The sequence below is a fragment of the Cynocephalus volans genome, chromosome 15, assembly GCF_027409185.1.
Source record: "Cynocephalus volans isolate mCynVol1 chromosome 15, mCynVol1.pri, whole genome shotgun sequence".
Classification (NCBI taxonomy): domain Eukaryota; kingdom Metazoa; phylum Chordata; class Mammalia; order Dermoptera; family Cynocephalidae; genus Cynocephalus; species Cynocephalus volans.
The window spans coordinates 31,351,039-31,365,102 of NC_084474.1; positions in this window are offsets into that span (position 1 = coordinate 31,351,039).

Below are 14,064 nucleotides of genomic sequence, written 5' to 3' on the forward strand. Positions count from 1 at the left end.
TTGCAAACCTCTGGGGATCACATCAGAGAAAGATTAAAAAATAATAGACATCAAAAAAAATGTTTTAAGTATGAAAGTTTAAACTAAATTACTTACCATTGTGCTACAATACATTTAAAATATTCCATATGGCAATGATAAGAAATATTTATTAACTTCATTGATAAAATTTTATGAGGTCCTTGCATTTCACATCTTTGATAATTTAATATTTCATCCACAAAACGTAGTCTTAAATCACCATTGTTATACATATTTAGTCAGATTTATTAGTTTTGCTGCAGCTGCACTACTTCTGTGAAAGATTTTTCAGCTACTATAAAACTTGAAATGCTATAATAATTAATTATCTTCTTTCCAAAAATGTATGTATGAAAGCCTTCACCAGATTCAAATGTTTGGTAATTCAGTTTTCTTCTTGAAATTGTCTTTAGCTCAATTAACTAATTCTGCAAAAGTTGCTGGTGTGTTGTATCGCTATTTCAAATCAATTAATTTAACAATATCTGATTTTAAGTTCATATGGATTTTTACGTCCAAACAACATATCTTTTTAATAGCCTTTAAATGACAGCAAATTATTTCCTAATCAATATTTATAAACTTATCAGAACTAAAATATATATATATGAAAATTCGAAGTCAGAAAGGAAATTTTTTAAGTACAATAATTAAATTTGTTGATTAACCAATGATAAATTTTTTCACTTAAGTGACATCTATTGCATATCTTTACAAATTTGAAAAAAAGTTTGAAATTTTTAAATACATAGAAGCCTTTTTCATATCATTTTACATTTTTATTCCATTTGATATTTTTAATGAATCAAAAATCTATAAGAATATGAAATATTGAACAAAATATTATAAAAGAGGCATAGAAATTACATCACTGGTATTTCTTTCCATCATTGTACTAATAACCTCTTGTACAATTGTAATATTACATATTCTGCAATAGTGTTTGGCTCACTACCATTTATTATTAATTGTACGATTCTAGCATTGTCAAGGAGAACTTTATTTTTTTAATGAGATTTTTTTTGAATCCTCAAGTTATTGTGTTTACAATTTCAAGCTTTTCATTAAAAATCTTAGTAATGTGACATTTTTGCCAACTTTAAAACTGTGTTTCTTTATAGAATATTTACTCTTGACAGGTTCTTTGTTTTATCAGAAAAAAATGTATTGGCAGAAGAGGTACTCTGAACGATTCTTTTGTGAACTAAGTTTTAAAATCTACTCTTAAATATTCAGTTGAGTGCTTTTTATCACATTTTTGTATTTGACATTTGAAAATAATGGCTAAAGACATACAATTATATGTATACACACACGTGCATAACGTGCATACAAATATACAGAGAAATACTTTGTATTTCTTCTTGTTTTTCTTTAATCTCTCTCTTTTGTTTTGTTTTGTTTTTGAGAAACAAGGTCACAAATAGTAAACCAGGCTTAAAAGACTATTTTACATGTAGATGTAGTAAATGTAGCTAATTGAAGAAATGATTATTTTCACAACTGGAAAGAAAAAACATGTTTTGTTTAGAAAAAAACTTTGAGAGGTCACTTTGAATAAGACATTCGTTGTCGTCTAGCGTTTTTGGCCACTGGCCACACCAGGCCAAGAGCATCTTGCCCCCCTACCCCCAACCAAACCTGAAACTAAATAATTTCCCAAACCCCAAACCGTAACAAATTTCAGAAATGGTCCTCTAGAGGGCGCCAGCTTTCTCGCTATATGTTAGAGCTCTCCCAAACCCTGCATTTTGATCTTCAAGAACTAAAATTTCCTCCTGATTCTGTTTTATGACAATATATAGATAATTCGTTGTTCTGCTCTCACTCTTACGAAAACAGTGAATCAGGAACCTTTTATTTATTGTCAGAACTAGCTGAGAAGGGTCACAAAATGTCTAAAGATAAATAGCAATTATTCATGACTCAGGTAAAATTGGGGGGGTGGGGCGCACTTCCTGACTTCAGAAGGATTTAAAGTTGACACTGACAAAAGTGCTGCTAGTTTTCCTCAGCCCAATTCTAAAAGGCAGCTAAGGGTCTTCTCAGGACTGGCTGAGTTTTGTCCGTCAATGGATACCTAACTATTCTCTTACTGCTTAACCGTGGTATCTATGGCTTAAGAATACAGCCCCTGACCCCTGTTACATGGAATGAAGAAGCACGAAATGCCTTTCATGAACTTAAGCAATTGTTTGTTTCTGACCAGACTTTAGGTCAACCTAACTATCACTCATTTTTTGTACTATATTGTCATGAAATAAACGGAAATGTTTTGGGTGTACTTTCCCAATGGGCTGGTTCATATAAGACAACTGTAGGAGATTGTAGTTTGAAATGAGACCCTGCAGCACAAGGATTACCACCTTGTCTGTGAGCCTTGGCAGCAGAATCTGCTTTGCTTACAGCAGCAGAAAAATTAACTCTAGATCCTCTTGTGCAGTGTTATTGCTTTACACTAGAGCTATTTTGGAGCCTCACTATACTCAGCATTTATCTACCAGTAGATTGTCTATATAAGAATTACAATTTTTACTGTCTCCAAATGTATCTGTTGGTCTTTGAATCCCCCTTAATCCTGCCACTCTTTTACCAACTGCTGATGAACTCGAAATTGATCATAATTATATACCTTTAACTGCCTCTTTGTTGTCTCCTTGCCCAGACGTACAAGAAACTCCTTTACAGAATCTGCATTTTATTTGCTTTCCTGATGGATCTTATTTGAAACCAAAACTGGACAATATTAAGAAGGACATGGTGTAGTTTCTTTAAATGATGTAATTGAAACAAAGCTACAGCTGGATCAGCTCAGCGAGCTGAACTTTATGCCGTGTCTCAAGGTTATACTTTAGTTAAAGGAAACTCCCTAAATGTTTATACTGATGGTACATATGCCTTTGGAGCAGCCCACAACTTCGGGCTATTATGGAAACAAAGATGCCTCCTGACTTCTTCAGGAATCCCTATTTTTTAAAAAACATGTTTTTTATTGTACCTTGTAGATGCTATTTTGCAACCTTCTCAATTGGCTGTTCTTAAAAGTGACTGCCCACTCTTCTGCAGAAACAGATGAAAATAAAGGAAATAACTATGCAGATAAAACTGCCAGTGACATGGCATCCCTCTGAACCCTTAGGAATTATTTTTCCTTCCTCCATGGCTTTAGAAGAATTTATTAAGGCACAAGAAACCATGACAGAAAAGAAAAGGGAGAAATAAGGCAAACAGTGTTGTCAAATAGACGTGGAGCACAGATATCTATGGAAAGGGCCACATGGTAAACCTGTACTTCTTGACAGAATGAATCCCTCAGTATGCCAATTCAAACATGAATTAAGCCACTGGGGAACCAACAAAGGGATAAAATGGGCCCAGCAGCATTTTTGGAAACTAGCCCCAATGGTTGCCCAGACGATACATGAAAGACATCCGACCTTCCCCCTAATCCAGAAAAGCTGTACCACACTATTACAGGATAATTCTCCATTCCAGAAGGATATTTTTAATTTGGCAGATGGATTTTATCCAACTTCCCACATCATTAAATTATAAATATGTTTTATTTATTGTTGTTTTCACATTGGGTAAAAAAGATGCCTTTCCTTGTAGACAGGCAACTGGTAAAGCTGTAGAAAAATTTTATTAGAAAAAAGTATTCCATCTTGGGTCATCTCTATGCAGTTACGTAGTGATAGAGGTTTTCATACTTTACTGGAAATGTAATACACAAAGTATGCAAAGTTTGGCCTATATTTCAACATTTTCATTGTGCCTACCACCCCTAATCCTTAGGGTTGTAGAATGCACAAATAGGACAAATTATTGCTTGCAAAATATACTCAATTTTTTGAATTATTTTGGCCTAAAGTTTTACCTATATTGTTGTTCAATTTACAGTCCACGCCAACAGGAAGATCTCAGTTATCATCTCCTTTTGACAAAGTCATGGGTTGCCCTATGCGAATTATAGAAGGGCGTATCCCCTCAACATTATTAAAAGGAGAATTACTACAATACTTAAAAATTTAATTTGGGAAACAACTGAAAGGGCAAAGTTGGTTAAAGACTGTTATTTAAAGTTCCCAAATGAAGATCAAATTGATCCTCCCATTCAACCTGGTGACTTAGTATATCGGAAAAGATATCAAATAAAGATTTGTTAAAGCCCAAATGGAAAGGATCATACCTGGTACTATTGACCACTTCGTGTACTGCTAAGTGAGGGCATAGATTCATGGATTCACATTACCTGTTTAAAGAAAGCTAATAGCAAAAGCTCATGGTATACAATTCCTATTTCAGATAATAAGATAAAGATGAATTGAAACATAGTGATTACAGAGTCTCATGCCCTCGAAACCCTAAGAGATTAACTGGGATGAATCTTCTGAAGACTTTATTTTAATTTTTATGTTATTTACTTTTTTTATTTTTATTTTTTTTATTTTGGCAGCTGGCTGGTACAGGGAATGACCCCTGGGCCTTACTGTTATCAGAACCATGCTCTAACCACTTAACAAACCTGCCAGTGCATTTACTCTTTAATACATAGGAGACCATCCCCAATAGCTAACCACATACGATCGAACCTGACTTCAATTTGGACTTCTGGCTTTTTCCCTGATTAGATGTTTTTAAATGACAGGTTTTCAAATGAATTTCTTGACCAGTTGGATTCTTTTAACAGTTCTTAATTTAATGTTGAATCATAATAATGCTTGGGAAGATAATTCAATGGTTAAATTATCCGCGACAATTGCAAGAGAAAATTTAACAGATTGCTGGATTTGCTATTATCCCCTTTGTTCTCAACCTCATGTCTTTGAAAGGATAGCAATAGATGCATGCACACACCATAAGTTGTTTCTAGAGTTTAAATTATGTTCAATGGTATTGGACATGTCCCATTTATACTCCCTTGCTTTGTAAAGTTATTGTTTCATATGAATTTTCTTGTTTTATTGTTACCTGCATGGTAAATCAGACCTCTCAGAAGTTTTTTCTTGCCTTAAATAATTCTTTGCATTCCCCTTTGCATCCTTTATTCTAGGCACAGAGTGTAACACTACTGATTGTAATTATACATTTTTTTCTAGGGAAATAAAGATAAAATTCCTGTTTCTTTAGAAATTTCTCCATTAAATTATGGAAATCTAACAATATTTACCCAGAAGCACCCTGATCCATTTAGGAGGCTTTCATATTTACTCCCCAATAAATGGGGCTCATGGAAAAGTTTTTGTAAAAAATAAATTCCCACTAAGTTTGCTCCTTATTGTGATTTAAAATATCCCTGTACTGCTGGTCCTCTTTCTTATCAATGCACTTAAGGCTATTAACCATTTGCATTTTTCTAACCTCAATAATAAGACTGCTGTTATTAAGTCCTGGTGCATACTTAGGGTTATAGGCTTATCTGTGGTCACCTCAAAAGTTCTCTTCTTACCTCCTGCAGACCAGAAGGACCAGAAGGGCTTATATTAGCCTTCAAGTGTATAAATAATCCTGGATAACAGGACAATGTACCTCGGGCTTCATACACCCAGAAATCCAAATTTATAAACCCCATCCTTTTGACCAACTGCCACAACAACAAAAAAAGAGAAGCTCTCAGCTTAATAATCACACCTGTAGACCTGGCCATTGAGCCTTTCCCCCTTGAGGAGGTTTTGCTTATCATGAAGCTTCCCTTAGAAATTTAACTAAAACTTTGGAGAAACTGTCACAAAATACCACCCATGCCTTAGCTAGTCTACAAACTTCCTTAGATAGTTTAACTTCTATGGTAATAAAAAAATAGAAGAGCTTTAGATTACTTATTAGCTGAACAAGGAGTAGTATTCACTGTTATAAATACTACTAGCTACATGTGGATAAATTTCTCCATCCTAGTAGAATTAGGTGTTCAATGTATTTATGAACAAGCCACCTGGTTGCATAAATTCAATAGTCCTTCAGCTTAACAAATTTGGGATTTCATTAAGTCTTTTATGCCTTCCAAAGTTGTATTTTCTTGGCTACCAGATAAAATTGAAACTTTATTTGAAACTATACCTCAATATGGATTGATAATATTATTGGTTGGCTTGTCATGCCTTATAGAATACAAGATTATTTTAACATGTATTCATAAATGTTTAATGACTAAAAGCAAGAAAACACCATCATGATAATAACCTGAAACTCCCTATACTTTTCTCCTGGTGAAGCCTCCTATGAGGGACTGGATGGACCCCAGGCAGCATCCAAGCACCTGGGCAATCAGGGATGCAAGTAATAACTTAATTCCCCAAATTGATCTATGGCAATGCTTTGGTGTGACATTGATCAAAAGGGGGAAATGAGGAAATGAGGCCAGAATGGAGAATTGAAGAGAGAACAAAAGTAACTCCATGTTTGATTAAAGTAAATAGTTCCTCTGGGGCCTGAGAAACTGATCTTTTACTGGAATTTACTGTTTAATAAACCAACATTTCACTGGGACTTATTAACATCAAGAAACCTACTGTTTAGAGTGCAATAGATGCACACATTTATCTCAGTTCTGTAATGCAATTAACCTTGTTTTGTAGATCAAATATATCCTGAAAAAACAAAGTAATTACTAACTTGTTATGTTTTAAACAATAGTAGACTTCTGCTTATTGCTTAAAATTTCCCATTTTTGATTATAAAAACTTTTCTTCTTCTAGACTTTCAGTCAAGATGGTGGAATAGATGGTTCCCAGTGTTACTCTCTCCCACAAACCAACCAATTTACAACTATAAAAAAGCAATGACAGCCAAGCTGGGGCCACTAGATCTCAAGGGAAGAGGAGGAGAGACCTACGGAATTCATGAAGGTGGGAGAAGCCACAATAAGGGAAAGAAAAAACTGTGTGGACTGTTTTGAGCCCTGGCCACATTCAGATTGGAGCTGCTGAGCACATGGAGCAGGAGCTGGCAAAAGCCACAGCTGTACCCTTCAGGTGAAGGTGTTTGGAGGCAGCAGGGAAGGCAGGGGAGGCAGCAGGTGACCCCTTGGCCAGCAAGACCACTAACAGGGTTCGCATGGACTCACATAGGAGCAAGGAGCCAGAACAACTGAAGAAAGGAGCCACTCAGAGGCTGGTGAGTCATTGCAAGGGACCAGCACATGGCCCATCCCATGGGAAGTGTTTGCACCATGGGTAGTGGAGGAGACAGGCCCATCAGGAGAACACTGGGGCACAGCAAGGACAGCTGATCTGCACCCGCATCAGTGAAGGACCACTCAGAGGAGACTGGTCAGGAACATAGAATTGTGTGGGGTGCAGTTTGAAGAAAAGACTCAGGCCCAGACCAGAGTTTCAGATCTCTTGAGAGCCAGAAGTACCTATAAAGTCAACCATTAAAACCTGAGCTGCACAAAAATCCTTCCCTAGGGAAACAGCAGCAAAGCAGCAATTTACTCAACCACATAGCTCAAATACTGGTCCCCACAGGAAGTTCCCCCATTTTAGAAGTAAGCAAAGGACAACAAATTAGCTCCAGCTCAGAGTTTAAGTGGTGGAAACAGCAAATAATCCAACACAGAAGTGAAAGAAAAAACAAAGTCCCCGCAACCAGAGACGTTTCATATTAACTTGTAAAGATCTCATTTCACCAAAGAACACCTATAACCCATAGAAGGACCAGAAGTCTCCTGGGATACCAAGCCAGAAAAGGGGGAGGCTCAGGGGCCTCAGCAATCAATCCCAAGGGTGGGGAATGAGGGCCTTGGCCATGCCCCTCTGACATGCACAGCCAGCCCAGAAGTGACCACCCAGCCACTGCAGGAAGCATCCCGGGCTCTCCCAGCCGGGGTGGGGGTGGGGGGCCTCAGGCCTTGGCCATGCCCATCTGACACATGCAACCAGCCCAGTGACGACCACCAAGCTGCAGCAAGAAGGGCCCCAGGTTCCCGAGCTGGGATGGTGGGGGGTCAAGGGCCTTTTCACACCCCCCTGACATCTGCATCCAGCCCAGCAGTTACCACTGCTGAAAGCCCCCCAGTCTCCCCTATGGGAATGAGGGGGGGTGTGCCACAGGCCTCAATCCCACCCCTCCTCCTCCTGCCTTCTTCCACCCCATTCCCTTTCCCTTTCCCCTCTCCCCCTCCCTCCCAACTGCTCTGCAACAACATCTTAGAATGTAGAAAATAATATTAATAAAATTTCATTTTCTAAAAAAAAAAAACCCAACAAAAAAACTCTTCTTCTTTTAAGTGGGCAGACTTTCCCTTCATTTTGGGAGGTAGTCTTCCTCAGTTTGCAAATCTAATAGAGCACCTCCTTAAAATTTTCTTACAGGCTGAAGTCATTTGTTTCAACAAAGAGCAGAAAAGCATATTTTTGCTTCAGTTGATTCCTTCCCCCTCCCTCATACAATGCTTTCCAGACATTTCAAATTTCAATATGAATCATAATTATATACAAGAACAATGGTCAGAAGAATGATAGAAGTGTTCTTAGGATAAAATATGCTCAGTACAAGTAAGAATACTCGACTTAAGCCCTCAAAGATTCTATTTTAAAGCTACCCTCGAAGCTCTCAGTTTGGAGCCTTATTAATTAACTGTAATATATTTTAAATAGTTTATAATAACATTTATTTCTTTGAATGATTAAATCTACTGTAAACCAAATGGCTCACATTTATTAATACTTTTTGTTTTAAAATGCATCGATTTACCAGAAGAGGGAGCAATCTATCTAGCCTCTGTCTAAATGCTTGATCTTTCTTTCTTCAATTTGTATAAAGACAAAATCTTTGAAAACTAGCTGCAGTTATATGTGAATATGGTTGTGGCACTTTAAAGTCTTATTCTGTATTTCTAAATAAAAGGTAAGGGAAATTAAGATTTCTAAATTGTGTTAAGTAAGGGCAATAACTATTTAAGGAACCAATCACTTTTTAATTACCTCCCTTTCCTGAAGAAATTAAATGAGCTCTTGATATTGTTAAGATGAAACCATAGAAGAAAAAGAATGTATGCTCCAGGTAGTTATTATCACTAATTTCTTTTTTCCATTTCATTGATGCCATTTTTGACCATTTAACTATTAAATAATTAAGTGATATTGGATGATGTTTTTGATCTTTTGCCTCTTGATTTTACAATATCTTGATAAATATAATATGTGTAAATTGACTAACGGCCAATATACAATTATTTTGGAGTAATCACTTGCAGATTGGACCTAAGGGATAATATGACATGTAAAATTTTTTATTATAAATTATAATATACAACAAATTGTCTTAGGTATCCTCATCCAAAAATGTGTCCATGATTATTTTTACTTTACCCTTTTTTTAATTAAAGAAATTTAATATTTCTTTCCACCTGTTTTGTCTCATGCCTAGACTGTTGTCCACAGTGGTATGGTGCTTATTGAGATTATTACATTTCTCTGTATATGTCCTTTAAACAGTGAAATGCCTGACTGTATTAAATACTAGAGTTATTGAAAATATATTGTGTGTGAAATCATGAATATACAGGTGTAATATAAAATGCACCTGTTATATTTAAATACAGAATGCACTTTTCCAGAGCCTATTCCGAGGGAAGGAGAATTTTGGTGACTCTGTGGCATGAGGCCCAAGAATCAGGGACAACTGTTCTGCTGTTCACGGCTGTTCACTAGGCTCGTCTGCCTACAAAAACCATATTGCTGAACGCTCTGCCACACTGCTGAATGCAGTTCTTCAGTGTCTCCTTTGAGCAAGAAGACACTCCTCGGCTCACACAGTCCTGGGAGAGAGCCCTGGGAACAGTGGATGCAGTCCAAGGGTGTTACTGGAATTAGGGCTCCACATGGCCAGGTCAGTGTGAAGATGGTTGTGGTTTGGTTTTAAGGGTTTTTTTTTTTTAAGTTGCCTTCTCTGTGAAGCTGTCCCTAATTGAACCTCCAGTTCCTTCTTTTTTGTGACCTAGATGGAAAGGCAAAAAAGATCTGGATTTCACACTGAGCCCTATTTTCCTGTATGCCAAATGTACTCCCTGGTTATAATAATGTGTATGTTGTGTCACTCCCTTGCTGGTAACCCAGGCATGCAGTGATTCTTTAAGCCACCAGGGCTCTGTGTAGCGCATGGAAAGCTCTGTGAACGGTGACCCAGCAGGCAGTCGAATTCACGTGTGTGGCATTCACATCTCCCCCCAGTGCACGGTGTAGCAACACGGAGCTCTAATGGTGCTAGTCAGACCTTTTAGATTCAGAGGGCTGAAGCATCTTCCCACATACCTAATACATTGCCCTGAAGGAATGAAATTCTCTCCAAAGATAATAGAAGCCATTTCTATTGGGCTAAATTACTTTAAACTTCAATGAAATGGTATTTTGATTTTAATTTCTTTAACAGTGGAAGACCATGAGCTTTGGCAGGAAGGTGGTGTTCTCTCCTACAGTTTCCACTGGAGAGGAAACTTGAAATTCTTGCCAGTTTTCAGGCAGGCTTGACAACTTAGATTATTACGAGGCCAGTAGGAACTATCAGGACAGGGAAGGGTGCTCCACCTCTCCCTAACCCTTTCTTACCAACTACCTGACTTGGCCTCTCCATTGAAATATCTCAGCAGGTGGGGGACACTGGATGGAGGGCTCTGCTCAGAGGACACATAGAGGCAGATTAACCCTCAAGCTGAGGAAGATCAAGCTTCAGGACCCATCTCTTACCCAGGCCCTACCCAGGACCCCAGGAAAGGCACTAACAATATGTCCATATGGGATTATGTTTTTGTAAAATTTGCAAAATTTAATGACAGTCAGTTAAGGACTCTGAGTCTTTCCATTCTGTCTTCCCTCCAACACACTTTTCCTGTTGTCCAGTGATGTTAAAGCAATCCTAGAGATTACTGGATAAATAGAAGTTGAGTTGGGCTGTTATTCATAGAGATTAGAATTAGAGGGACCTGTTTGTGTACATCACAATTGCTAGCTTACTGCATTAGAAATGGCTTCTTTGATCAACTGTGCTGCAGGAAAAACAATATCTTTCTATGATCTCTTTGTTAAATATTACAAAATTGTTTTCTTACAGAGACAGTCAAAGACTATTCATTCAAAGACTAAAGATTAGGTGTTATAGGAATGTTTCATACAGTAATAGATAAATGTATTGTATCATTTTTCTATAGTACCCTGGGATGTTTTACTCCTTTGAAGGGTAATGGATTTTCATGGGACTTTGATAGAGAGCTGCCAGTTCTGGTTTTGACTTCTACTTTTCTATGGTCAACATCACCATCAACAAATATTTATTGAATGCTTATTAGGTGCAAGGCACTATGCTAGGCAATGGGGATTTGGGGATTGCTAATTCCTAATTAGAAGAAATTGTTTCTTTTTTCTAGAGGAATTTGTCTATAACCTTGCATTGATAAAGTTTTCTATAGTGACCATCACATTTGACCCTCACAGCACCTTTCCACGGGAGGTGTTGTTGGATCTCTTTTAGGGATCCACAAACTAAGACTCAGATAACCTCAGAGACCCTATGTGGCTTTTCTGAGTTTATGATTCTCTGTGCCACAAATGTTCCTTGCCAGTACATCCCCAGGCTCATTATTAGATGCAGCAAGTAGGATGCCTTGCCAGAAAATTTTCTTGGAGTATATGAGATCTGGGTTCTAATTCTGACTCCCTCGATTGCTAGCTTTGAGCACGTCATTTAAAATCTCCCAGTGTCTGTTTCATTGCATGTTAAGTGGAATAATAATACTTACATCAACTTGCTGTGAGCGTTTATAGAGATACGAAGAACATGAGCTCTGGGAGGAAACTGCTAAAGGGTAGGAGTAAGTAGTCTGAAGAAGGCACACTATCTAATGGTTATCCTCTTGGTTCAGATCTCTCTCTCTCTCTCTCTCTCTCTTTCTCTGTCTCTCTCTGTCTCTCTCTCTGTGTCTCTCTTTCAATTTAAAAGGGAACAGATATAGACAAAGCTTTGTAGCTGTCTTCCCTGATTACATTTCTTTATCACTCTATCATCCTTCCTAAAGGTAACCTCTACTCTAAGCTATGTATTCCTCTCATGCATGTTTTATAATTTATTTACCCATATAAAAAATTTTATCAGTCATTGTACACACTTAGCAGAGTTCCTGGCATATATCAAATTCCAATAATGTCAACATGAACATCCATCTTTTTCTACATCCTGGCTAAAAATTGATATTGCCAATGTAGTGGATTAAAAATGGTATCCATTATTTTAGTTTGCATCTCTCCTTACTGAGGTAGAGCATTTCATAAGTTTATTATCCTTGCAATTTTCTAGTTCTGTTGCTTGACCTTTTTTCCCTCTTGGGTCATTTGTATTTCTCTTAATGATTTTTAAGTGTCTTTGCTTATTCTAAATCCAAATCTTTCAATGATATGTTACAAATATCTTCTTTTAATCAGTGATTTGTCTTTTAACTTTGTTAATGGTTTCTTGTATTGTTACAAATGATTAATTTTTATCATAGCTAAACATGTCAAGTTTTCTTTTGGGTACTGTGATTTTTTGATCTTTTTAAAATTCTTTCCTTACATGACATTAAAAAGATATTTCTCTTCCATTTATTCTACAAGTTTCAGGATGTTTCCCATAAGGCATACTTAATGGAACTGATATGGTTTTTGTTTGTGGTGTGAAATAAGTATATAAACTCATTTTTGCACAATGAAGGCAATTTCTAATAGCACCATTTATTGAATGGTTCAGTCCACTTCCACACCAATTACCTACCAAGTTTCCAAATACAGTCATTCCTAAGAGATTGGTTCCAAGACCCCCCACAGATACCAAAATCTGAGGATACTCATATCCCTTATATGAAATGTCATAGTACGGTATGTGTGAGCCTTTTGTGCTCTGACCCATTGGTAAATAGTCCCTGAACCAGTGAGCATTTTCAATGACAGGTAGAGAGGACTTTGCTAATTGAATGCAACTAACAAGAGGCTCTGTAGCCAAGCATATGGAAAGTATTGTCTAGTTTTTCCTTCAGGTCACATGTGAGAGTTTTTAGCTACCTCACTTTGGTTGTGCAGAAGTCACCATAGGATGCTACCTTCAGAGTGGCTCCCAGCCAACTTAATGCTGCCTTCTTGACTTGCAGAACACTTCAATGGGTAATAAAATCCTTTAAAAAGACACACGAAAATGATCTGGCTGAGCTACCTCATCATTGATCATGGTGCTCAGTTACAGATGTGATCACTGAAGAAAGATAGTCTCAAGGGATAGAATCTTAGAAAATCTGCTGAAAATGTCCTTCACTAAAACAAATTCTACCAAGCTTTGCCACCACACTGCTCCAGCTTGTCATAGCAAGTACCACTTTTCCTAATACCTAGTCTTTTTGTGCCTTGACCAGAAAAGAAGGCTTCATTCAAGTTACCTACTTTTGTTCATGATTGAAATTGTTTTCCATTTTTATAAAACCCCAAATTTTAAAGTATTCTGAATTTGCAGCTAGAATCATTTCATCTCTTCAAGGTTTGTCCATGTCGATCCTAGAAAGGGAGAGAGTTGGTGTCTGCATAGATGTACTTTGTCCTGTTTTGGCCTCAGGAGTTAAAAAGAATATGACTTTGATATATGAGAAGAATTGAAATCCTCTTATACATTATAAAATTCTTACCCCCATAAACTAGGGTCAATAAAAACAATTAAAATTTGTCTGTAAACCTTCCATGTAGGTAGAGTACTGGGGAGGGACTCATTGGCCTCAGTTTTATAATCAGACAGTTTACCCATTAATTTCATCAGAAGCTGCATTCCCCAGTGATTTTTTCCTCACTTCTCTTTAGGCTATGAGCACCTGTGGCAAGCGAGGTATTTGGTAGTGGTAGTAGTCAAAAGGTCGTCACTTTGTCGAGACATGCTTAGAATCTCCTCTGATGAAAACTCATGGACTGACTAATCCTCAGATTTCTCTCAAAGTAGCATAACAATTCCATTGGAAGCTCAGTCAAGTGGGAGATTCTTTGATTAGAGTTCTATGTGCTCAATGTTTACACAATAAATACAAACTTGATTGGTTGG